General features: G+C 37.0%; 1 protein-coding gene and 1 non-coding gene across 3 annotated transcripts in view; both read left to right on the forward strand.

Annotated features, from left to right (window-relative positions):
* MLLT3 (MLLT3 super elongation complex subunit) overlaps window positions 1–25416 on the forward strand; it is a 279792-nt gene that overhangs the window by 89830 nt on the left and 164546 nt on the right. The gene's annotated exons all lie outside the window — the stretch shown is intronic.
* Window positions 22191–22298, forward strand: LOC112922021 (U6 spliceosomal RNA). Its single transcript, XR_003235362.1, has one exon. It is a non-coding gene; the product is annotated as a U6 spliceosomal RNA (small nuclear RNA).

Raw genomic sequence — 25416 nt, forward strand, 5'->3', positions numbered from 1 at the left:
ACATACAGAAATATGGAATGTGTTCCTGTACTTTATTGATACTTTTTTTAAAAAAAGATTTTATTTATTTATTTATTTATTTATTTATTTATTTATTTATTTATGAGCGTGTGTGTGTGTGTGTGTGTGTGTGTGTGTGTGAGAGAGAGAGAGAGAGAGAGAGAGAGAACGAGCAGCAGGAGGCGCAGAGGGAGAAGCAGACTGCACTGAGTTGGGTGCCTCATGCCAGCTCCATCCCAGGACTCCTGGGATCATGACCTGAGCCAAAGGCAGACGCTTAACCCCCTGAACAACCCAGGTGCCCCCTTCATTGCTACTTTAAAAAACATTGACAGGGCAGCCAAGGTGGCTCAGTGGTTTAGCGCCGCCTTCAGCCCAGGGTGTAATCCTGGAGACCTGGGATCGAGTCCCATGTGGGGCTCTCTGCATGGAGCCTGTTTCTCCCTCTGCCTGTGCCTCTGCCTCTCTTTCTCTCTGTGTCTCTCATGAATAAATAAATAAAATCTTTAAAAAAAATAAAAATAAAAAACATAGACAGTTTAGTGGTGATGGTTGGAGGACGTTTCTAAAAATTTTTTTTGCATCAAAATTTGATTTTGGGTTCTAAAAATAATTGTATTTTTATATTTTTATATTTGGTTTAATGAGGAAACCTCCCACAACGTGATTTAAGAGTATTAAAAAGCTGTGACAATCAGAATTAAATTATGATTTTTTGCTTTTAATATCAAATGGCATCTCTCTTCCTTTAGTTCCTATACATGTCTTAAATTTCATTTTTTTTCTTACGTTTCTTCTTTAAGATTCTGTTTACCTAGAACAGGCTGCATTGGATAAATAGAATGAGAATATTATGGCTATATTTTTCAGCAATTAATGAGTCTTAGCTGGTCTTAATTGCTTACAGCATCATGAACCATAAGGGATTTTTCTTCATTTAATCAGGACTCAATACTAATTTAAAGAAAGCAAAGAGTCATTTTCATACATTACTTGAGAACACATTTCCTACTTTTTCTTCTTGCTCTGCACATCCACATTTAAAATTCTTTGGCAGTTAAGCCTTTCTATTGTAGTAGAGTTACTGTAATGTGGTGTTGTACTGAAAGTCTTGATAGAGAATTTGGATTTGAGTTATAATTCAATTATTCCTTCTGTCATTTTGGGAATTTTGAATTCACTTCACATGTATTGTCTTCCATTTTCATACACACACACCCTTGCCTGGCCGCATCTCTGGCTTGTTGGGACAGTGTTGCGCTGTGGCCATGAGCTAGATTCTCTCTGAATGTTGCCATTTCCAAGTGTGCCTTGGATTCTCCTGCCCTGTGTCTCTGAGATGTTATCTTCTTTCTCAGAATATTCTTTCTTCATTATGGTTGGTCAACTCCTGCTCTTCACTGCAGACCTTAGTTCAACTATCAGCTTCTCAAGGAAGCCATCTGTACTACCTACCAGGTAGTTGGTCATCCCTTCTTTCTGCATGCCCAACTCTTGCATGTTTATTGTGTTCTTTTTTTTTTTTAAGATTTATTTATTTATTAATGATAGACATACAGAGAGAGAGAAAGAGAGGCAGAGACACAGGCAGAGGGAGAAGCAGACTCCATGCTGGGAGCCCGACGCGGGACTCGATCCCAGGACTCCAGGATTGCACCCTGGGCCGAAGGCAGGTGCTCAACCGCTGAGCCACTAAGGGATCCACTAAAAGTTATAATTTAAATACTAATCTAAATTTCTTCTGGTTAATAAGTATTTCTAACATTTTTCCCTCTTTAATTTAAAAAAAAAAACACTGTCTTTTTTCTTTATGTTTTTCATGAGGAAAGATTGAACTTACTGTTAACTGGACCATTAGTTAATTTAAAAAGTATTACAGGGGGTGCCTGGGTGGCTCAGTCGGTTAAGCAGCTGCCTTTGGCTCAGGTCATGGTCTCAGGGGTCCTGGAATTGAGCTTTGCTCCCTGCTCAGCGGGGAGTCTGCTTCTCCCTTTCTCTGTCCCTCCCTCGCATTTGTGCTTTCTCTCTTACTCTCAAATCAATAGATAAAATATTCTATAGTAAATAAAATGAATTACAGGGTTAACAAAATAAAAAAAGTCCCTTCCCCTTTTTAATTCAAAATAGCAATCCATTTTAACCTTTATTGAGAATTGTTAGCTTCTTTAGTCTGTGAAATTAGTGTATTTTTCTCTCTTTTAAAATACATTTTTCTTTTTTAATCCTGTCCTATTTTTATGTCCTATAAAATTTTATGTTCTCCATAATTATATTGAAATTTTTGTCAGGTTTATATCTGGTACTTTTTTGTTGCTAGTGTGATTGGGATCCTTTTTTTTTTTTTCTATTGTATTTTTAAAACCTTTAATTTGAGATAATTTTATGAAGATTTGCAGAAAAGGAAAAGGAGCACTGGCCAGGTATTTTGTAGGAATGTCCCTTAGTTTCGGGTTTGTCTCATGATTAGGTTGTGGTTATGTGTCCATTGGGAAGGAGACCACCCACTTGATGACCCCTTCTTAATGCATCATAATCATACTAGGGAGTGCGTGATGTCAGTATGTGTTACTGGGTGTTAACCTTGTTCACTTGGTTAAGGTGGTCTGCTGGGATCCTCCACTATAAAGTTCCTATTTTTCTCTTTATGATATAGTGGGAAAGATACTCTGAGACTGAATGATACTTGGTTTCTGCTTAAATTTTTGCCTACTTTAGCAGGCCTACTTTAGCTATGGTGTTCTAATGGTGATTTTCTGTTTCACTTATTTTCATTTTTAAATTGGAATTCTTCTACAAAGTAAAGTTGTTCATTGTCCCTGTTTGTTTATTCATATAGTTATTTATTTGTATCAGTATGTTATACAGATATTTTTCGGCTTATACTAATGTTGTGTATTTTGTTATTCAAATTGTTCCAACTTTGTCCGGTGGGAATTCTGCAGGTTGCTTTCTGTGCCTTTTGGCACATATCCACCTTTTTACCCCTTTGCTTCTTTATGCTGTGACCCCATGAGATTGTCCAAATACATCTCATATATTCACTGCTGCAGCCCTGGATTCAAACAGTTTTCGAAAGAGCCTTTGTTCCTTCCTTTTACTGGGGAATAGCATTTAGAAACCAAGCTCTGGGTGCCTCTTGTGATCATTACTACTGGGTGCCACTGCTTCTTGCCCTCTTAGTGGTTAGAGCTATGATGTAAGTGTGGGAGACCCTTCTTGGTTGCTGTTTTGATAGCCCTTTACTGTAGGCATAACTATTGGCCTGTTTGGTTTTTTTTTTAATCCCAACAGAGAATTTTTCTCCCGTTTTGTGTCACCTAAGGAAGTTTGTCCAAAATTCTAATGGCATTATAATGCTGAATAAACATTATATGTGTAGTAGACAATGGACTCTTTAAGGTCTAAAAAAAATCTGTAGTAGCACACGAACAGTAAGTAAATGTTTATTAACAGGTTGAATTAGACTAGTTTAAAAAACATAAATGCTATGTAAGTGTAATTATTTCTTACAGCTAATTAATAAAGTGGAGTCAGTGTTCTTAAAATGGATAGTAATTTCCAGCATATTACTGGAAATTTCGTGGGTGCTTAAAATAGGTGGGTTGAATTTATTCCAACACATTTTCAATTATCTCATGATATTGTAAAAGTAATATACCTTCCTTGGGAAAGATTTTACCTTTTAGCCTGCCTGTCAAACCTGCTACAAAGATTTTTGGAAACAGAGTTCAGGTAAAATCTGTTACCAATTCAAGATTCCCACCTAATCTTTCTACATTATTGCAACTACTTGGTGCCCTGTTAGGAGAAACACATTGTTTTTGGTTCAAGTGTATCTGGAAGTGATTCTATACATTCTGTAGGCAATAGAGCATTATAATAGATTTTGACAAAAAAGAAATAGATGTTTCTGCTCAGCCTAGCAAATAAACTTTTATAGTAGTATGTGCCTTTTGGCATGACAATTATTTAATAAAATAACATTCCAGAGACACAGAAAGTGAGGAATAACAGAGGGGACCTGACAGGTAATGAAAGTTTTGGAGGTGAGCCAAGGAATGAGAACAGTAAGACTGTTGAAGCTCTCTGATTAACTGTAATTTAAAGTATTTGGGTGTGTATACATATAGATTTTTAAATTTTTCTATATATTTTTTTGTGTGTGTGAGGCTACCTATCAGATTGGACTAAAGATTTTTTTTTTAGACATTGCTTTATCTTTTGTGCTGGTCATGATTAGAAGAGCTATTTATGTAAACATTGGTTTCTAAGCTTTTGTGATGGAACTACTTTCTCCTTTATGTGAATCACAGGTGGAATTTGGAGAATCAGGAGGAATCAGGAGATGATATTTGAGGCAGGTCTAGTGTTCGCAGCTGTGAAGAACCAGGAGTGGGTCTGGATTTATGGCGACTATCTTTTAGATATCTCTCTCTTTAATGGCTTTGCCTCCTTATTTATTTATTTAGTCAGTTAAGTCATTATGTATTATGTTCCTGTGGTATATTTCTAGTGACATTTGCATGGCCATCTCTCTCTCTCTCTCTCTCTCTCTTTTTGTGAAAGCCTTCACAAAATAAATTTTGCTGTGGTGCTGGAATATGCACCAGCTTATTTTTCCTCAGATGAACTCCCAGCCACAAAACCTTCATATTAGGGCTTCTGTGCATGAACTTTGGGGCAGGGTGGGGATGGAGCAAAGCCCCTTGAAATAATATGGAATTTTTTTTATCTGTGAGAACATTTTCTGCTTATGTATTTTTTTGGCTGGCTAGCCTGAGGTTTCAGCAGGGTTTCTGAAATGGTTCCGAATCCAGACAGGCTCTGTGGTCACTGAAACAGAACTGTAAGTAGGGCCATCATACTGAAATCTTTGTGAATGACGTTATGACTCACTGCACAGATACAGGAACTAGTTCCCTAGAAAGGTAATGCCACACTCTCTTCTCGAGTCTTGTCCTCTACTGTGCTGCAACAATTTTTGTTCTCCTTCTAGTAGTCTCTGTGCAGGGGAGCATGTGCCTGTAGCACCTGTGTATTGTATACTACTCCGTCTATAAGGATTTATATAGTTCATGTGTCACACTATGGTAGGCTGCTATAACAAAGAAACCTGAGATTATAGAGACTTCCATAACAAAGATATTTTTCTCACTTATGCAAGTCCTGATAGATACTCAGGTTGGGGGAATCTGTGTTTATTCTAAAATCTTGGTTCCTTCCAAATCTTTTTGCTCCTATCCCCACACATTTTTGTCATTTGCATGACTGAAGCTCTGTGGCCACCAGGTCTAGGTGTAGGTTTCAGGGGGATGGGACAGAAGGAGAAGCATATCTGATGTTTAAAGTCTAAGATGTCCAAAGTCATGTATCACTTCTTACACTCAATTGCTAAGAACTGTTCATATGATCACTCACTGCAGAGGAAGGTGGGGAATGTTGTGTAGCATGGAAGTGGGAACAGATTTTTGGTGGAGAGCTATAAACCTTTACTATATTCTGCGTGGTATTCTCCAACTGGTTTGTACATTTGTTGAAGTCAGGGTCTTACTTGCTATCTTATATAGAGTATTTTAATGTTGTGTCTTTTGTATCATAGATCTTAGGTCATCGGTGTTTGTTGAATTGTCTTATACAGTGGAGTATGTATGTACCTGTATGTAAGGAAAGTCATTTTATAGCTAGCGATGCAAAAAGGAAGTGCCATAAATAGCAAGGGATCTAGCCAAAAGTCAGGTTCTGCACACTACATGCAAACTAAGGGGAGGGATTTAGTCATGTATTATGCTTTGTGGCAGTGAAGTTAGAAGCAGTTTTGGTGGTGATAACTATTTTAGTAACCTCAGTTGCATAGACAAAGTTTCTTGAAAACAATATCAGTTGCATTAAAAAAACAAAAGTAACAAATGAACTCTACTGGATGATGATGTTACATGTTATGTTATGAAACAACATTATTACTGTTAAACTTTGCAGGTCTGTGGAATAAAAACACTTGTACACATACATGCTGTTTTTACATGGATAGTCTGAGGCAGTGGTTCTGAAACTTCCGTGGGTATCAGAATCAGAACAAGCTGGAGAGGTGGTTGAAATATGATCTGAACTCCTCCCCCAAAGTTTCTGATTCATTCATTTTGCGTTGAGGCCTGAGAATTTGCATTTCCAGCAAGTTCCCAGGTGGTGTTGGTGCTGCTATTCTTGAAGTCTCAATTTGAGAACCGTTTGTATAAGGTAAGGGGAACATACCGACTTACCAAAATGGGCAAGTATCTGATAGTAACAGTTCATGCTGGTATGCTGTTGCCATATAAAATTTCTAAAAAAAATCTATGGCATGAAAACGTGTATTAATGGAAGTTCAGATCAGCCACCAGATAGGGAGACATCTATTATTCCCTTATCCATAAAACTATACCATTGCAGTCCTTTTGGAGGTGGATCAAAAATGAGTATTTATTTGTAGGAATACTTTTGAAAGCTTGCTCTTGAAGTGCTAGGGTAAGAAAGGATATATAGAGATACGGGTCTCATCATTGGTTCAGACTTTGAAGCTTTTCCTCCCAGCAAGTTCAGCTATTTGCCTTTCTGAGCCAGGGAAAGAATATAGGTTTCTTTTGCTTTACAACTCTTAGGTGGTAGTGGGATCCTAAGGCTCCCCTCAGCAACACCGAGGCAAGTGTGGTGATTGATTATTCATGTCTGTTGCCATTTCTTTGCCCTCAACCTTCCTCTTCTAATCTTTGCCTTTCTTTGGATGGTATGTGGGTGCACCTAAGCATCTTGAGTATCAGTGCATCTATACATGATGTGTTTAGTGATGTTTTATAGCTTAACCCTTTTTCTACTTCTGGTAATAGTTGGGGACAATGAATAGGGAGCTAGTGTATTGGAAGGCATCCAGCTTAGGACTCATTGTATTATACTTTCCTAGTGGATTAATTTTTTTCCTGTTTGAAAAAGAAATATGGCAATATTGCTTTATTTTTTGTTATGCCTGTATTCTTTCCAGTACTGGGTGTTTTGAAGAACCTCCATTCACACTGTTTTCCACAGTGGCTGTACCAATTTACAAGGATTCCCTTTTCTCCACATCCTCTACAACACTGGTTATTTCTTGCCTTCCTGATTGTAGCCTTTCTGAGATGTGTAGTTATTGTGGTTTTGATTTGCATTTCCCTGATGGTTAGTGATGTTGAGCATCTTTTCATGTGTCTAGTGGCCATCTGTATGTCTTCTTTGGAGAAATGTCTATTCAGATTCTTTACTCATTTTTCCTCTTCCTTTTTTCTTCTTCTCCTTCTTCCTTTTATATATTTAGATGCTATAATCCCTTATTGGATACGTCATTTGCAGGCATCTTCTCTCATTCAGTAGATTGCCTTTTTGTTTTGTTGATGGTTTCCTTTGCTGTGCAAAACCTTTTTATTTTAATGTAGTGCCAATAGTTTATTTTTGCTTTTATTTCCCTTGTTTGAGGAGACATATCTAGAAGAATGTTGCTGTGGCTGATGTCAGAAAAATTATTGCCTGTGCTCTTTACATAAGTTTTTGTGGTTTTCAGTCTCACAGTTTGGTCTTAATCCATTTCGAGTTGATTTTGGTCCAGTTTCATTCTTATACACATAACTGTCCAGTTTTTCCACCATTTATTAAAGAGACTGTCTTTCCCCCCATTTTATAGTCTTGCCAGATCACAGATTAATTGACCATATAAATATGGGTTTATTTCTAGGCTCTCTATTTTGTTCTATTGATCTCTGTGTGTATTTTTGTGCCAGTGCCACACTGTTTTGATTACTACAGTTTTGTAATATATATATTATAATCTGGGATTGTGATACCTACAGTTTTTTTTGTTTTTGTTTTTGTTTTTGTTTTTGTTTTTGTTTTCCAGGATTGCTTTGGCTCTTAAGGGTCTTTTATGGTTCCATACAGATTTTCATATTATTTGTTCTAGTTTTGTGAAAAATACTCTTGGTATTTTGATAGGGATTGCTTTGACTCTGTAGATTGCTTTGGGTAGTATGAACATTTTAACAGTAGTCTTCCAATCCACAAACAATGGAATATCTTTCTGTTTGTTTATGTCATCTTCAGTTTTTTTCATCAGGGTTTTATGGTTCTCTGAGTACAAGTCTTTCTCCTCTGGGTTAAGTTATTTCCTAGGTATTTTATTATTTTCAGTGCAATTATAAAAAGATTTGTTTTCTAAATTCTCCTCTGCTACTTTGTTATTAGTGTCTAGAAATGCTACTATTTCTGGGTATTAATTTTGTATCCTGAAACTTTTTAAATTCTTGTTATCATCTTTGGTAGTTTTTGGTGGAGTCTTGAGGATATTCTATGTATAGTATATCATGTCATCTGCAAATAGTGACAGTTTAACTTCTTTACCAATACTGATGTCTCTTACATCTTTTTCTCATCTGATTGCTATGCCTAGAACTTCTAGTACCATGTTGAATAAAAGTGGCCAGAGTGGACATCCTTGTCTTTTTGCTAATTTTAGAGGTAAAGCTGTCAAATTTCTGCTATTAGGTATGATGTGTTAGCTGTGAGATTTCCATACAGATGAAAATCTTTTATTACATTGAGAAATGTTCCCTCTAAACCAACTTTGTTGAGTTTTTATGCACAGTTGAATTTTATTAAATGCTTTGTCTAGGGGTGCCTGGGGTTCTCAGAGGTTGAGCATCTGCTTTTGGCTCAGGTCCTGATCCCAGGTCCTGGGATCAAGTCCCACATTGGGCTCCTAATAAGGAGCATCTTCTCCTTCTGCCTGTGTCTCTGCCCCTTTCTCTCTGTGTCTGTCATGGATAAATAAATAATTAAAAAAAAATGCTTTGTCTATATCTGTTGGGATGCATAAGATTTTTATCCTTTGTTTTTTTGATGTGGTCTATCATAGTGATTGGTTTACAAATATGCATCCTTCCATCCCTGGAATAAATCCCACTTGTGATAAATGATCTTTTGAGTGTATTGTTGAGTATGGTTTGCTAGTACTTCGTGGACGATTTTTGTATCCATATTTATCAGGGATATTGGCCTGTAGTTTTCTTTTTTTGTGATGTCTTTTTCTGGTTTTCTATCAGGGTAATGCTGGCCTTGTAGAAGGTATCTGGAAGCTTTCCTCCTTCTTCTATTTTTTTGGAGTAGTTTGAGGACAATAAGTATAAACTTATCTTTTTTTATTTTTTTGTTTTATTTATTTATGATAGGCACACAGTGAGAGAGAGAGAGAGGCAGAGACATAGGCAGAGGGAGAAGCAGGCTCCATGCACCGAGAGCCCGACATGGGACTTGATCCCGGGTCTCCAGGATCGCGCCCTGGGCCAAAGGCAGGCGCCAAACCGCTGCGCCACCCAGGGATCCCTAAACTTATCTTTAAATATTTGGTGTAATTTACCTGTGAATCTCTCCGGTCCTGGACTTTTATTTTTTGGTAGTGTTTTTGATCAGCAATTCAATTTTGTTACTAGTAATTGGTCTATTCAGATTTTCTATTTCTTCCAGATTCAGTTTTGGAAGATTACCTGTTTCTAGGAATTACCCATTTCTCAGAATTCATTATTTTTAATGGCTAAATAACATTCTACAGAGAGAGAATCAACTGATTTATTCAGCCTTTCTGATATTGATGACAATCACATTTCTAGTTTTTGTTCTTCTAAACAGTAAAGGAAAAATATCCCTAGGTATATTATCTTTGAATCGTGGTGTTTATAGTTGAATAAATATTAAAAGTGAGATTCCTTGATGGAAGGATGAATGACTTTTATTTTATTTATTTTTTTTTATTTTTTATTTTTTTTTAGGATGAATGACTTTTAAAATTTAATAACAATTTACCATTTGCCTTTCTAGAATATTATGTAGACTTCTTAATCTTCTTAATACCCCCTTGCCTCAAAAGGAGAGTGCCCATTTCCTTATATTGCTTCCATCTTTGAATATTAACAACCACCATTTTGGGGGCAAAATTCATCTCTTATTTTCATTTCTCTGCTTTTCCAGTGAGGTTGACTACCATTTCATTTGTTTTTCATTTATTAGTATTTCTTCTATTCCTTGCTCACTTTTCCCCCTTGCATTCTTCTGCATATCCAATTGTTGGAGTTCTTTAAAGGTATTACTCCTTAGATGTGTTCAGCAATCTTCTTAGAGTTACTCACTTGATAGTGGTGCCTTTGTCTTGTCCTACAGAATTATTAAATATTTATATAATAGAATCTGTCAGTCCATTCCTTTATCATTTTGTGTAGGAATTTTGAGAATATAAAACATTTTCACATCTGATTCTTGTAATTTACCTGGGATAAATGTGTAGTATTGTTGATAACCCCAATCTTCAAAGAAGTCAGCTTTGTAAGTAGTTCATATCAGATTCAAATTTTGTTTTTAAAATTCTGTATTCAGGCTATTGTACTGTGCTCTGATGGATACAACTCTTTTTACAATAAAAGTTACTTAAATTACTTGGCAGAATATAAAACAAAAATCTGTGGTATTAATAAAACAATTGTAATCTGTTTTCAAAGATGTCTGTGAATATAAGATACAAGTTCTTTTGCTAGTGAAAGAGGCATTGATGTGTACGTACAGAAGTAATTCCGGCTTGCCATGGTGAGCCGTTTTTAACATGGTATCACACACAGCAGTTCAGTTATTTATGCTTAAAACAACCAAAAACCTTAAGTGCAGATATTAATGAATCCTTATCTCAGGAGAAAAAGCAAAGAAGAAAAGAAACAACCCTCCAATAAGGGTGCTTTAATGACTCAGACTAGGTCCTAATAGAGTGTGATAACCACTTTTATCCAGAGATAAAGATGAATTAAAAATATAGTAAACACTTCTTCCCACTGTATTCATCTGATTGAAGCCGAGTAAATATACCTTTCCGTATATTTTACCGTATACCCACATTTTAATGGGTATACTGCCTGTAGTGAACATGCTAAAAAATAGATCACCAGCTTAGGTAGGCTTCAGTGATTGTACTACCAGATGTTAACAGGACCCAATCTGGACTCTGAATGGGGAGAGTTTGACAAATCTAAGCAAAGTTGGTGTTCATTTAGATCTTCACAAAATATAAACTGTGTGGGCACTATGTATACTAGGGAAAAGAGGGAGCTCAATACAGGTTACCTCTCCTGCATGGAAAGAGAAGAGCCCTAGCTCTTAAAATTCCCATTGGTTTATTTTGGCTTGTAATTCCTTGTCCTGTCTTCACCACCCCCTCTCTAAACACAAAATCACCCAACTTTTAAAATGAAACTATTTGAAATGAAATCATGTAACATGTTCTCTTGGTTGCTAATTCCCTTGGGGCTATAGAGTTGACAGTTGTATGAACTAGTGATGCCATAAATTAGAAATGATTTGAGTACAGTAAAATTGGGATCCTTGGCCATTTTTTTTTTTTTTTAAAGCTGGCCCTATGGGGTCTATATATTTGTTTTATACTTATTTTAATGACCATGCCAGATAGAGTTTGCCATCTGGGTTAAATTTTTTTTTTAGGAAAATTTAATACCTTTTGTTTTATTCTTTCTAATTCAAGAGGCTAGTTTCTATAAACTTGAATTGCATGGAGTCAGACTTTGTAAAGCAGTAGTTTGTGCTTATCTGTCCAATCCTTCCTTATTGCCTGAATCTTTAACTATCTTTTGTCTTCTTCATTCTTTACCTCCAAGATTTACTTTCAGTTCCTCACTAAAACCATGACTGGGGTTTTGTTGACTAGAATTTCTTCTCTTTAGGTCTCTAGATCCTGGGATGATAGTGTTGGCTCTGGGGTAGTATCCTCCCCTATCTCTTTCTACCATCTGTAAACACTTTCATTCTGCCTTTAGTGGATGGTCCTCCTGAGGATACACGAAGCAGAGTGTTTGTGAAAGGAAACTGATAAGACTGAAGACATTTTCCTTTATAAAGCAGGCAGGGTGGAATGTGGGGAAAGGTAAGGGAATAGATCTGTTGTCATTATTATTTGTGCATTTCAAGCCTTCTGTGGGTTTTGCATTTACCTGGGGTTTTGTGAGACCAATACTAATGGACTTTATGACAGGGAAGTTGAAAATATTTTAAATTTAAAGCAATCTTGAAAGCATGGTACTGTGATTCTGGTCAATAGGAGAGCCTAAAATAATTTATTGTGTTTAAGCAGCAGGGAATGTAAATTTGAATATCTTAATGTTCCTAATTAATTTCCAGCTTTAGTATGCCTACTTCTCTCCTCAAATAAGCTGCTTGCTTTCTTCTATTCTTTTTTGATGTGTTATATTTTAATGCTTGGCCTGGCTATTAGGCATACTTCATTTGGATTGATATGTTGTTGTTGTCAAATGCACTTTTATTTTTTATTTTTTTAAAGATTTTATTTATTTATTCATAGAGACAGAGAGAGAGAGAGGCAGAGACACAGGCAGAGGGAGAAGCAGGCATCATACAGAGAGCCTGACGTGGGACTCGATCCAGGGTCTCCAGGATCAAGCCCTGGGCTGCAGGCGGCGCTAAACCGCTGCGCCACCAGGGTTGCCCTGTACTTTTATTTTTTAAAGATTTTATTTATTTATTCATGAGAGACACATAGAGACAGGCAGAGACATAGGCAGAGGGAGAAGCAGTCTTCCAATGGGGAGCCCGATGTGGGACTTGATCCCAGGACCCTGAGATCATGACCTGAACCACCCAGACATCCCGTAAAATATATTTTTCCTTTTAGTTTAGTTTTATTTTGATTTTAACATTTAAAATAAAAAAAAATGGAGGGGATCCCTGGGTGGTTCAGCAGTTTAGTGCCTGCCTTCAGCCCAGGGCCTGATCCTGGAGTCCTGGGATCGAGTCCCACATCAGGCTCCCAACATGGAGCCTGCTTCTCCCTCTGCCTGTGTCTCTGCCTGCCTTTCTCTCTCTCTCTCTCTCTCTCTCTCTCTCTCTCTTTCTGTCTTTCATGAATGAATAAATAAATAAAAATCTTAAAAAAAATAAAATGTTGAGCCTGTTGACTTACCTATTGTTTTGCTTGAGAATTTTGTGTGTGTGTTTCCATTTTGGGAATAGGCTGCATAGTATTATGTGATTGGTTAATTTTCATCTAATACTGCCGCTCTGCCTTTGAAGAAGACAATGAACTTGCTATAGTTAGTAAGCAAAGTCTTGCATGCATGGGCAGGAGGAAATTGGGTAATCCTGAGAAATCATCCGCTAGCTTTGAACATGAGATTAATTTTGGTTTTGATTACTGTGTTATACCAGAGGTTGAGAAGGAAGGAGGAAACACGTAAGGGTCTGGTTTTTAAAGCAAGCTTTAGAAAGGTTATGTAAGATTTGATCTTTCTATAAATATCTTTTTATAGTGATACCATTGTCATTTAAAAAAAATAATAGAAGTTTTGAGCATAGGCCCAGTCACTTGGACCAGGCAATTTTAGGCTTAAGAAATATTCCCTCAGAATACCAGTTTTCATCAGAGGCTGATGTTCTTTTGGAACCTTGTAAGGAACCTTGTAAGGTAAGAGGTGGGTAGGTGAAGATGATGAACTAACAGATTATATAAATTTATAGTCTGTATATAAGCACTCAAATTTAGAGATAAGGATGGGTGGAAAACTTGACCTGAACTCTGCTTGTCCCCATCCTCCCCCTTTAAAGATCAGTTAGCTTCTGGAGGGATGTTTTAAGAAATAGAGCTCTTTGCCAAAAGTAGATACTGTCCTTAAAATCTACCCTTCACTCTAGCATTAAACCAGGGTCTACCCTGTTGAAGATTTTAGGGGTGCCTTGCACTCTTGCTACTGCTAATTGAATAGTAAGTATTGATTTGTAACAAAGAAAATTAATTTTATGTGTTTGTGAAGGATTCACATTTAAGGGATGTTCCCCCTCTCTCTTAAATAGCAAGTGATTAAGTGCTACTTTAATTTTCAATTAATCAAATTAGGTTTCTACTGGTAAATTTTGATTACATGCAGTTCTAACAGCTTCCAGATACACTTCTCTTTCCCATATGCTTACCATATGCTGAGCAAAACCAATGTAGAATAAATTAGTGTAAAAGTAAGAACACTTAGTTCTTTTGTAGAGTTCATCTTGAATGATGGAAGACAGCTCAGAATCATTTTAGCTACGAGGCACCTTTTGAAAAGTGATATGGCAAAATAGCCCATTTATGTGTGCCAAGGTCTGTTTTCATAAATGTAAATTTGAAAGTTCATTAAAATTTTGGCATGTGATTTGGAATGCATAATAACTGGAAGTGATTCAAAGCCAGAAATCTGTATCCTTATACCAACAACATGTTTCACTGAAGACTGGCTTTGTATGGTTGTTTAATATTTAAAAGTTAAAAAAAATAGTATTTACCCGATGGTTATGGCTCTGGAAACTATGTTCAGGACGGACGGCTGTAGAAGCAAGGGAGTGCCAGCAGTCTAACCCGTGGCCCAGAATGCTCCCCAGCTTCTCCTCCTTGTAAAAGTAAGGCAGGTGACTTTGGAATAGTGAACCCTGCCCCTCATTTTTCAGAGATGGCCAAACAGAAATGCAAGTTTTCCTCGCTTTCTTTGGGAATGTGAAGATGGACCATGAAGGACATTACTGCTCATGTAAAAAGAGCTGAGAAGTGGCCAAGCTGGGGTCAGGCATAGGTGGCATCTAATGCTAGTAGCTAATGTGAGCCTTTATGCTTGCAGATATTCTAATGTTACATGCCAGGCATAGTGCTAACCTGTAATATAAGCCTCCCAAGGTGAGGATGTAGAAGCAGAGGAGAAGAGAAAAAATTGACCTAGAGTTGGTGCAAATAAGCCCATTTCTTATCTGTAGTAAGGGAAGTGCATTTCCCCACGGACTTTTTAAGGCATCTTCCAGTGAGGCAGAGGAAGCAGTGCCACAGCCAAGGTAAGAGCTAATGAGGAATGAGTGCAACAGGAAAGGTTTTATTTTAGAGCTTACGGGCTAACCTTTTCAAAATCTTATCGTCTGCCCATTGTTACTTTTGCTGTTATATATGTGTACTTTGTACAGATGCCTTATTTATTTTGTTATTTCTCTTTACAACTGTGTTTTTAAAGTTTCTTGTTCCCTGACATCTCAGGCGCTCTGGTTTCTGCCTTCCAGTTTTGTCATAGGAGAGAAAAATGGTTTATGAAGGGGATAAGATGATCACGAGGATGAAAAGTCAACACTCCTTGGGGTGGTGATGATGTCCTTAGCTCACATTCTATCACTTAGTATGCCATTTGTGATATTGTTCTGTAATTAACCAAGCTTCCTGCAGAAAGTAAGTTTAAAATCACTGTCGTCTTGGTTTATTTCTTCTCTTAGCCTATTTGACTTTGACACATGCTTCTCTCCAACTTCTGTAGCTTCTCATTCTGACAGGATACTTTGATTCTTACCTCTGGCCCGCCAGCCAGCCCTGTTCCAATGTATCTCAGTCACCAGATTGGATGTTCTTGTACCTGTTTTGTTTACTCTCTTTTTTGGTCCATTGTTTTCTTTTATCCAAACTAGTAGTTTTTCCTACTAGCAGGCTCCCTTTCTTCAAATCATTTTCCCCCCCACTGTGGCCAGTTACCGTTCTAAAAACACAAGTCTCCTCAAGTTTTCTGCCTCTTAAAAAGTGATGGCTGTCTGTTACCTGTAGAATTTAGCTCCTTACAGTACTCTGTAAAGAACATCACAGGCTGGCACTTGCTACTTTACTAGCCTCATGGCTGGTCACACATAGCCAGATACCTACAACCATACTTCATGTTCACTTGTAGTTCCTCATCAGGCCGTGTATTCTCTCTACCCTGGGTTGTTCGCTTATGCTTTTCCATTTTGCCTACAATGGATGCCTTTCATTTTCTTCTTGGCAAGTACTTACCTACTTTTCCTTAGAGGTAATCTCTTTTAGGTGTGATGTTAACTGAGTCTCCTAAGCCTTAATGAAGGCTGCCTGTGGTGTGGTTATATTATGGTTTTTGGTAATTTGCCTTCATGGTTAGATGCTTAGCTATGTAAGAAGCAGGAGACTGTGTCTTGCTCATCTTTGTCTTCTAGCACATAGCAGAAGGCCTGGCATGCAGTTGTGTTCCATAAATATTTATTGTATGGAGTTTAGTTTATTTTCCATTACATTTTATAGAGAATGAGTGAATCTTAAAGTAAATGAAGTACCTGTAAATGGTATATTTGAACGAAGATTTGTGGTTTATCATGATTTATGGAAGTAGAAAGGGAAATATCACAATTCCTTGGCACTCAAATTAGTGAATAGATACCAAGAAGCATAATTGGTGAGTTATCCAAAACATATTCACCTTTGGCTAGGGAAAATATGTGTGTGTGTTTCAATGAAAAATTAACTTGAAACCAGTGAAAGAATGATTTGAAACTCTGAATTATAAATAGTTCTTAGTGATTATTGTTAGGGCTGGAATAGTACCTAGGTTTCTAGGCGCTGATTATAAGGAAGAATGGTGGAGTGGAAGGGCTTGTAAAGAACCCAGTTGAGAATGAAGTGATTGCCATCAGGTTCTCTATGTGACCTAGGGTAAGTAATTTTTCTGCCTTCACTTTTTATAACAGAGTACCTGAATCAATGGTATATGCTGGACTATAAGTAGTCAAGAAAGAAGAGTATTGGCAGAAACAAGAGTGGGCAAAACGTCAAGCCCCAGCGATTTTAGTATATACTTTGTCATTTAATTTGTATGGTGCAGTCCCCTGTTCTTGCAGCCCCGGGTGGATATGTTCTGGGGTAAATTATATTTTACAAGTATTTCCACAACATTGTCTCTCATTTTACATGTTCTTACAATTTGATTTTGATACTCCTATCAAGAAGTGGGGGTGATGTTTCTTCCCTTTGAAGCTGAGTGGTCTTTTGTGACTATTCCAGCCTACAAAGAACTGCAGAAATGATTCTAGGTGATTTCTGAAGCTAGATCATAAAGACTATGTGGCTTCCTCTTTGTTGGTTGGAATGTAATGCTTGGTTGCGAAACCTGCAGCCACCATGTGAGTAGTCCATTTATCCTGAGGCCATCAAGTTGTGAGGCAAGACCACATGGAAAGGCCCTGAGAAAACTAACTGCATTAAGAGAGATGTCTAGCCAGTCTTCTGCTCCAACCCAGCCTCTCCAGCTACCGTCTGACTGCAGCCAAATAAGAAATTTTGAGCCCAAACTACTCAGCTAAGCCTTCCTGAATTTCTGACCCAGAAACCATGAAAGATAGTAAAATGGCTGTTGTTCTTTTATTATTTATTTATTATTATTTTTAAGATTTTATATATTTATTCATGACTCAGAGAGAGAGGCAGAGACATAGGCAGAGGGATAGGTAGGCTCCCCAGGAGGAGCCTGATGCAGGACTTGATTCTGGGACCCCGGATCATGCCCTGAGCTGAAGGCAGATGCTTTACTGCTGAGCCACCCAAGCGTCCTGGTTGTTGTCCTTTGAAATTGTGTTTGGGGTTGTTTATTCAGCAGCTGATCATTAGAACATGTTTTTTTTGGAGAAACATTTTCTATTTTCTTCTATGGAGTATTGAAGGAAGACGGGGCTGGAACTAGAAACCTTTCTTAGTGCAGATTTAGAATCATCATTGCCCTAACACTGTTGCCCCAAACTTTCATGCTCTAGTTGGGTGTAGGCCAGGGAAGGGAGATCATAAAAGAGAAAATCATGTAACAAAAATATTTTCCTCTTCACGTAGCTTTACCTAATAGTTGATAAAGAAGGGCTAGCCAAGAGTAGATACTTAAACTGACTCTATCTAAAGAATCTGTTTTGGGGAAGTAAAGCCATGGGCAAGAAATTCTGCAGATGAGCTTGGGGATATCTCTGTGGGAAGAGTGAATTAGGCAAAACCAGGCTGTTGTCAAGGAGGCCAGAATTTATGTTGAATAATTTATTGTTCTGTGTGCTTTTTAAAATATTAAAATAAAAAAATAAATATTAAAATATAGTACCTTTTATGGGTTGAATTTGTCCTTTGACAAAAGATTTCCTTATTTGGAAATAGAGTCTTTTGTAGAGATCATAGTGGATTAGTGTGAGCCCTATATCCAATGGCTCTTGTCTTCATAAGGAGGCATTGTGAAGGTCTGGAGAGACACAAGGAAGAAAGCTATGAGAAGACAAGGCAGAGATTAGAGTTAGGCCACCACAACTAAGGAATGTGAGAGTACCTGCAACCACTGGAAGCCAGAAGCAAAAAGAGTGAAGGAAGACCTCTCTCTTAAAGTGTTCAAAGGGGGTTGGCCCTGCCAACACCTTGATTGCCTTGACTTCTGTCTTCTAGCATGAAGGATTAGATTTTTGTTGTCTCAAGGCAACCAGTTTCTGATACTTTGTTCTGGCAACCCTAGGAAACTTGTGGTGTCTGAAGTTTAGATAGGGGCAGTGAAGAAGTGTTGATCTTCAAAAGTTATGGAGATGAAAAGATAAGCCACAGGCTGGGAGAAAATATCTGCCAAACATATATCTGACAAAGGACTTGAATCTAAAATATATAAGGAATATACAACTCAATAATAAGACAACCCCATTTAAAAATAGGCAAATGATTTGAAGATTTCAAGAAAGGAGATACATATCAGAGAAGCATATGAAATGATGCTCAGTATTGGTAGTTTTAGGAAAATACAAATTAAAACTATGAGATACTATACTATGCTTAGAATGGCTAAAATTAAACAGAATGACCATACCAAATGTTGATGAGGATATGGAGCAACTGGAACTCATACATTGCTGGTCAGTACCTAAAATGGTAAAATCCCTTTCCAAGACATTTTTTCATTTTCTTAAAACATTAAGCATACAACCATCTGATTGTTCTATACATAGCTATTTACAAATCCAAGAGAGTTGAAAGCATACCTCCATAGAAAGACTTTATACTAATGTTGCTAAGGACATGGTTTGTAAACTGCAAGTAACCCAGATGTCCACCAACAGGTAGATGGGTAAACAAATTGTGGTATAATAAAATACTACACAGCAATAAAAAGGAATCAGCTATCGATATTTACAATAATATGGATGAAGCTTAATTAAATAATTATATTGCATAAAAGAAGCCAGCCCTCTCCCCAAAAGAGTACATATATATAAATTTTAGACACATCAAATTTTAGAAAATGCAAAGTAATTATAGTGACAGTGACAATCAGTGATTCTGGGAGATAGGGCAGGGCAGGGAGGTGAAAGATTTTAGGGAGCTATGAAAAATTATTTAGGGTTGATGGATATGTTCATAATCTTGACTGTGGTGATGGTTTGCTTGGTGTATATTTATGTCAAAACATCAAATGATGCACATTACATTTGTGATTTTTTAAAATATGTCAATTATGTCTCAAGCCAGAATAAAAAGAGAAAACTTATATGGGAAAAATTAGGGTTAAGATGGGGGCTTAAACTCCAGGCTCTATTCTACTAATACTCATCAGCCGAGTGTGAACTGGTACAGTTTGCTTTTGCCACTTACTTGCCATGTCTTTGATGGCAAGAGACCCTTTAAATCTAGAGCCAACAAGTAAACCAAATTTTAGAATCATTTGGGGTTTAATCACAGAAGACCATAGTGAGTTATAGAATAAGGGATTTCTTATAGAAATTAAGCCTTAAAGATTAATCTAGGAGCTTGGGAAATGAAGGACCAGGAGGCAAACTGGAGGATAAGTAGAGTCTTCAACTAGTCAGAGAAGCCAAGAGTGAGACAAAGCTCATGGGTTAGGGGCCGTGGAAGCCTGTGCCTCTGTGTAACTTCTACCTTTTTGTATCTGTTGGTGGGCCTGGAGTTTCTGTTGGCCTACATTACATGTAGGACTGGTTGGAAAGGTGGATAGGGATCTGAGAAGAGCAAAGGTAAGTTTGAACCCACCCACAGAGCTATGTCTTGTCACGGTACTAACCATAACAACTTTCAGAGAGTAATGTCTTCCAAGACTGTACAGGTCTGTCCAGATCTGTGCAAATTCTACTTTTGGTCAATTTTATGCTAAAACTATGCAGGGAAGAGATTCCAGGAAATATAGTTTGTGCTTAACAAATTTGACACAGCATAAACTACCACAACCTGCTAATTAATGGCCTTGGTAATTTGTAGTACTTGTTATGAACCCATAGTCCCCTGTTCTTATGTGATGGGTCGATTATGCTAAACAAATACAGAATATCTTTGCGAGTGATCTAATTGGCACAATGCAGTGAGTCAGTCCAGGCATGAGGAATAAGGGTAGATCTTTTCAGAATCAGGGCTGATTGCAATGTAAACAATAGGGAGACTCTCCATCCCCTCTTACAAGGAAGGTGTTTATAGCAACATAAACACCTTTTCAGCACAGTAACATAAACAGTTTCTCAAGGAAACATTCTCTGGCATTCAGGAAATGTTTCTTTCTTTACAAACAAAAAAGTGTGTTTTTCTTAAGATTTAATTTACTTAAGGGCTCTGTTTAGAACAAGGCTATGATTGTAGAGGGATAAAGTTATTCCCAGAGCACTTTTCTGGTAGGCTGTAGTCGAAGTCCTTAAAGAAGCATCTTGTTTAAAAATCTGTAGACTAACAGAGCACAGGTCAGTACAGGTGTACCATGTTACACTTCAGATCCACCTCTGGAAAGTAGTATAAATTATACTTTTGTGAGTCAAATTATATTACAAAGTCCCAGTAGTCTATGATTTGATATTTTCTTATGAAAATCCTTCTTGAAAACATGAAGACACTCTGTTACAGGTATGACATATGGTCTGCAGTGAGTCCAGGGACTATGATAGGGGCCATGTATTTGTCTCAAATATACATAGTTAGCTCATTTGTACAGTGAATAAATGCTTCCTAAAATTGGTCAAATTAGGATTCTTAAATTAAAATTCTTTAACCTTTTTAACTGTTTTAACCTGGAACAATTGGAAATAGATTTCATCCGTAAGACCCATTATGTTTTTGAAATGGAGGGGAAAATTCTTTAGCAAGAATGCTTTCTTAATAGAGAATGGAGAACAGATGTCCCTATTTTCAACGTGTTATTAAAAAATATATAGCTCTGGTAGTGCAGCGAAGATGCTGTTAATAGGCACGAAGCATCAGCCACATGCATGTTTTTTTTTACCTTTGTGGAAAGGCTTGATTTAATGAAAATATTTACCAAAAATCTCTAGGAATGATTTATTCATTGGTAATTTGATTTTGTGTAGCTTTGCACAACGTAGAATGGGGAAGTAAGAGATGGTTTATTCTGCCTTTTACCTTAAACTCTGGACTAGTGCTTCTCAAAATAATGTGCAAATGACGTAGGCAACCCCCTTTTTTTAAAAATAAAGATTTTATTTATTCATTGGAGAGAGAGAGAGAGTGCTACAGACAGCATCAGTGGGGTGGAGGGGCGGAGGGAGAGGGAGAAGCAGATTCCCTGCTGAGCAGGAAGCCCCATGCAGGACTCCATCCCAGGACCCTGAAATCATGACCTGAGGTTAAGGGACATGCTTAGCCTACTGAGCCACCCAGGTGCCCCAACCTAGGCATCTTGTTGGTGAATGTAGGTTGTGATTCAATAGGTTTGGGGGTAGGGTCTGAGATTTTTATTTATTTTATTTTATTTTACTTTATTTTATTTGGGATTTTTATTTCTGGTAAGTTCTCAGGTTTGTAGAACACACTCTGAAAAGCAAGTTAGAAGGCTTTCCTGAATGTAATTTTTGGTGTGGTTTCTCATAGTATTCAACATTTTACAAGAAGTGTAGTAGATACAGAGGAAAATGATTTTTTTTTTAAAACATATGCCCAGTTTTTGTCTTCCAGACAAAAAGATAGTGGTAGACCCTCCCATTAATTAAGTAGCTTGCTAATAGTTTGGCTGGAATTAAGTATAGGCATTTCCCATTCAACTATATTATGTAAGTAAATTATGTTTAAAAATTTTTGAAAGTGGTGTAGTTTAAAAACCAGCCTCTCATTGAGATGCCAATTACACCAGAAGAAGAAGAATCATTTTGCATATGTGTGGAGTACAACTGTGGGATTATTTTTTTCCTCTGGAAAGATCTCTTTGGTATCTATAAAACTAATAAAATAATTACACCCTTGAATGGTAACCTGTAAAAAAATTAAATGATTTTTTTGTGGTTATTAAAATCAATTCAGGTCCAACTTCATTGTTTTTGGAGAAGAGTTTGTGTTTGCTTCGGCAGCACATAGACTAAATATTGGAATGATACGGAGAAGATTAGCATGGCCCCTGCACAAGGATGACACACAAATCTGTGAAGGCAAGAGTTTAATATTGAGGAAATGTTCATGGAACATTCAGGAAAGCTTGCCTGTTTGAAGGATAAAAATGGAGAGCTGATTTGAAAATATTTTTTAACTGTCACCATTTTTTTTAAACCTTTATAATGGGCAATCTGAAAATCTTAAAATTGCAGCAAGTGATATTGATATTTTTGGTCTTGAATAGTTTCAAAGAAAACTTCAGGCAGTTGAATTTATCTGGGAAATATCATTAAAATATGATTTTGAGGCTAGGAAAAAGTTTAGAGATACAAAACCAAATACTTCAAGGAATTGTTTGTCTATTTCTTAAATGATGACCCAGTTTTTCTTAATTTTAAGTTTAACCTTTATGTAATTGAAGATTAAAAAGAGAAAAAATGGACATCTTTTAAGCTTTCTGGATCAGTGCATAAATCTGATCTTCCCTGAGGAATGGGAAGAGATGTAACCAAATGGCTATTATCTCTTTAGATGATGTGAGAGATCATAGACATCATCCACAAGAGTGAAAATCCCCTAGGATCTGACACAGGTGGGTAAAAGAATTCCCAGGGATTTCCAGGAAGTCAAATTGTGTTTATCTACTATGATGATAGCTGATAGCCAAATTAATTTTAGTCTTCAGATAATAAATGAGCACTTTCCCAAGCATATCTTCCAAAAGATTGAGGCTGTAGTAGAATCTGAAAATTTTTCTTCGTGTTTCAGGTGGTCAAGTGTGTTGGAAGTATGTTTTCTAGAAAAGTAAGGGAGAGGGTATGGCCTCCATGGGGACTAAGTGTTAAGATGACAGCAGCATTATTTTGATTTTTATTTTGTAAGAGAGAGAGAGGGAGGAGCAGAGGAAGAAAGAGAGAGAATCCCAAGCAGACTCCATGCTCAGTGTGGAGCTCAGTGTGGAGCTCAGTGTGGAGCTCAGTGTGGGGCTCAGTCGCACAACTGTGAGATCATGACCTGAGCTGAAATCAAGAGTTGGATGCTTAATTGACTGAGCCACCCAGGTGCCCCTATTTTTATTTTTACTTTCTATGGTTTGACAGTAACATATTTTAAAGTATGAACAATAGGAAAATAATTGTTGTATTAGAGATGACACAGTTGTACATTGTAGACCATTTAAAAAAAGATATGAAAAATTTAAAAAACCAAGTGTACATTCTAATTTTTTCTGTGTAGTTTAAAAAAATATGATTGCCCTTTTCTTTAATGTGCTACTTCCCTTGTGATTGTACATTTACTTGTGTGAACATTATTTTCTTATGGCTACATAATATTCCATTTATAAAAATATCATTTGGGTAATTTTTCCTTCTTAGACATTTAACTGGATTTATATGTTTTTCTAAGATGAAAAGTACTATGATGAACATCTGTGTATAATACTTTTCTTTGATCAGAATTTTCTTCTTAGGTCAGGTTGCCAGAACTGAAATTCATGTTCTTATAGGGAACTTTTCTTTAAAAGTTGGTCTGTGTAGTTGAAGGACTGTTTACAAAGAAGTACTAATCCTTCCTGTTAAAAGATAAGGATGTTATGACAAGGTGTTAAAAGCTAAGCTGGAGTTGGACAGGTCAGATTAACCTGGATCTATCTTTGACACCTGTTTTTAACACTTGTTGGAAAGGGGAAAAATCAGGGCTAACAATTGGTCTTAGATTTTGGTAGGTTGAATTCTTTCTAAAGAAATGAGTTGTTTATGTGGCAAGTGCTTTAAAAAATATTTTGCTAGTAAATTAGGGTAGGAGGATATTTGAAGATAAAGTTTCTAATAATAAGTTTATAATGTTAACTCCTAGCCCTCTTAACTTTATTTAGAGCAAATGTATCAAGATAGTTGTGATTCACTAAAGCAAATGGGAAAAAAAAAAAGGGAGGGAAACAAGAATAATAGTGCCATAGAGAAAAACAGAAACTGTCTCTCAATTCACACTATAGACTGATTTGTAATATTTATTCTTAACCAGATTTTAGAGATGAGATAGTCATTTGGATAGGTTAGCCATAAAGCCATCCTAGTTGTTCCATAAAGTTACAAACAACCCCAAACTTCTAATTAGCCCACATCATTTTAATTGCCCTAGTGTCTTTTAGCAGTAGATTTACAGTCAGAATAGAAAGTTTGCGTGACCAGATGGATAAGCTGTATTTTCTATGCATATTTTACTAGAGTTTTTATTTTGGTTGAGAAATTCTAGTTTTAGGGTTTTTTTAAATTTTCTGGATTGTGATGATCCCTTCTGGATAGGGAAATGTCTGTAAAGAATATTTTTTCCAATTAATTCCAAGGTATTGATGTATACATAAATTTAGGAATTAATGAAGTAATGTTTGCAGCATTTTTATGTTTGGGACTATATTTTGAAAAACTTAAATCAACTGTAAATTTTTTAGAGGGGGGAGAGGGAGAGAGAGAGAAGTGCAGTGGGGAGGCAGAGAGAGGGGGAGAGAATCTTAAGCAGGCTCTGCACCTAGTGCAGAGCCACATGTGGGCTCGATCTCACAACCTGAGATCATGACCTGAGCCAAAATCAGAGTTGTATGCTTAACTGACTGGGCTACTCAGACACCCCACTAGTTAGATTTTTTTTTTGTATTTTTTTTATTGGAGTTCGATTTGCCAACATATAGTGTAACACCCAGTGCTCATCCTGTCAAGCGCCCCCCTCAGTGCCCGTCACCCAGTCACCCCATCTCCCAGCCCACTTCCCTTTCCACTACCCCTTGTACATTTCCCAGAGTTAGGAGTCTCTCATGTTTTGTCACCCTCTCTGATTTTTCCCACTCATTTTCTCTCCTTTCCCTTTAATCCCTTTCACTATTTTTTATATTCCCCGAATGAATGAAACCATATAATGAGACAGCCACATGCAGAAGAATGAAACTAGACCATTTTCTCTTACACCATACACAAAGATAAACTCAAAATGGATGAAAGATCTAAACGTGAGACAAGAATCCATCAAAATCCTAGAGGAGAACATAGGCAACATCCTTTTTGAACTTGGCCACAGCAACTTCTTGCAAGAGACATCTTTGAAGGCAAGGGAAACAAAAGCAAAAATGAACTATTGGGACTTAAGATAAAAAGCTTCTGCACAGCAAAAGAAACAGTCAACAAAACTAAAAG

The sequence above is a fragment of the Vulpes vulpes genome, chromosome 12 (genome assembly GCF_048418805.1).
Source record: "Vulpes vulpes isolate BD-2025 chromosome 12, VulVul3, whole genome shotgun sequence".
Classification (NCBI taxonomy): Eukaryota; Metazoa; Chordata; class Mammalia; order Carnivora; family Canidae; genus Vulpes; species Vulpes vulpes.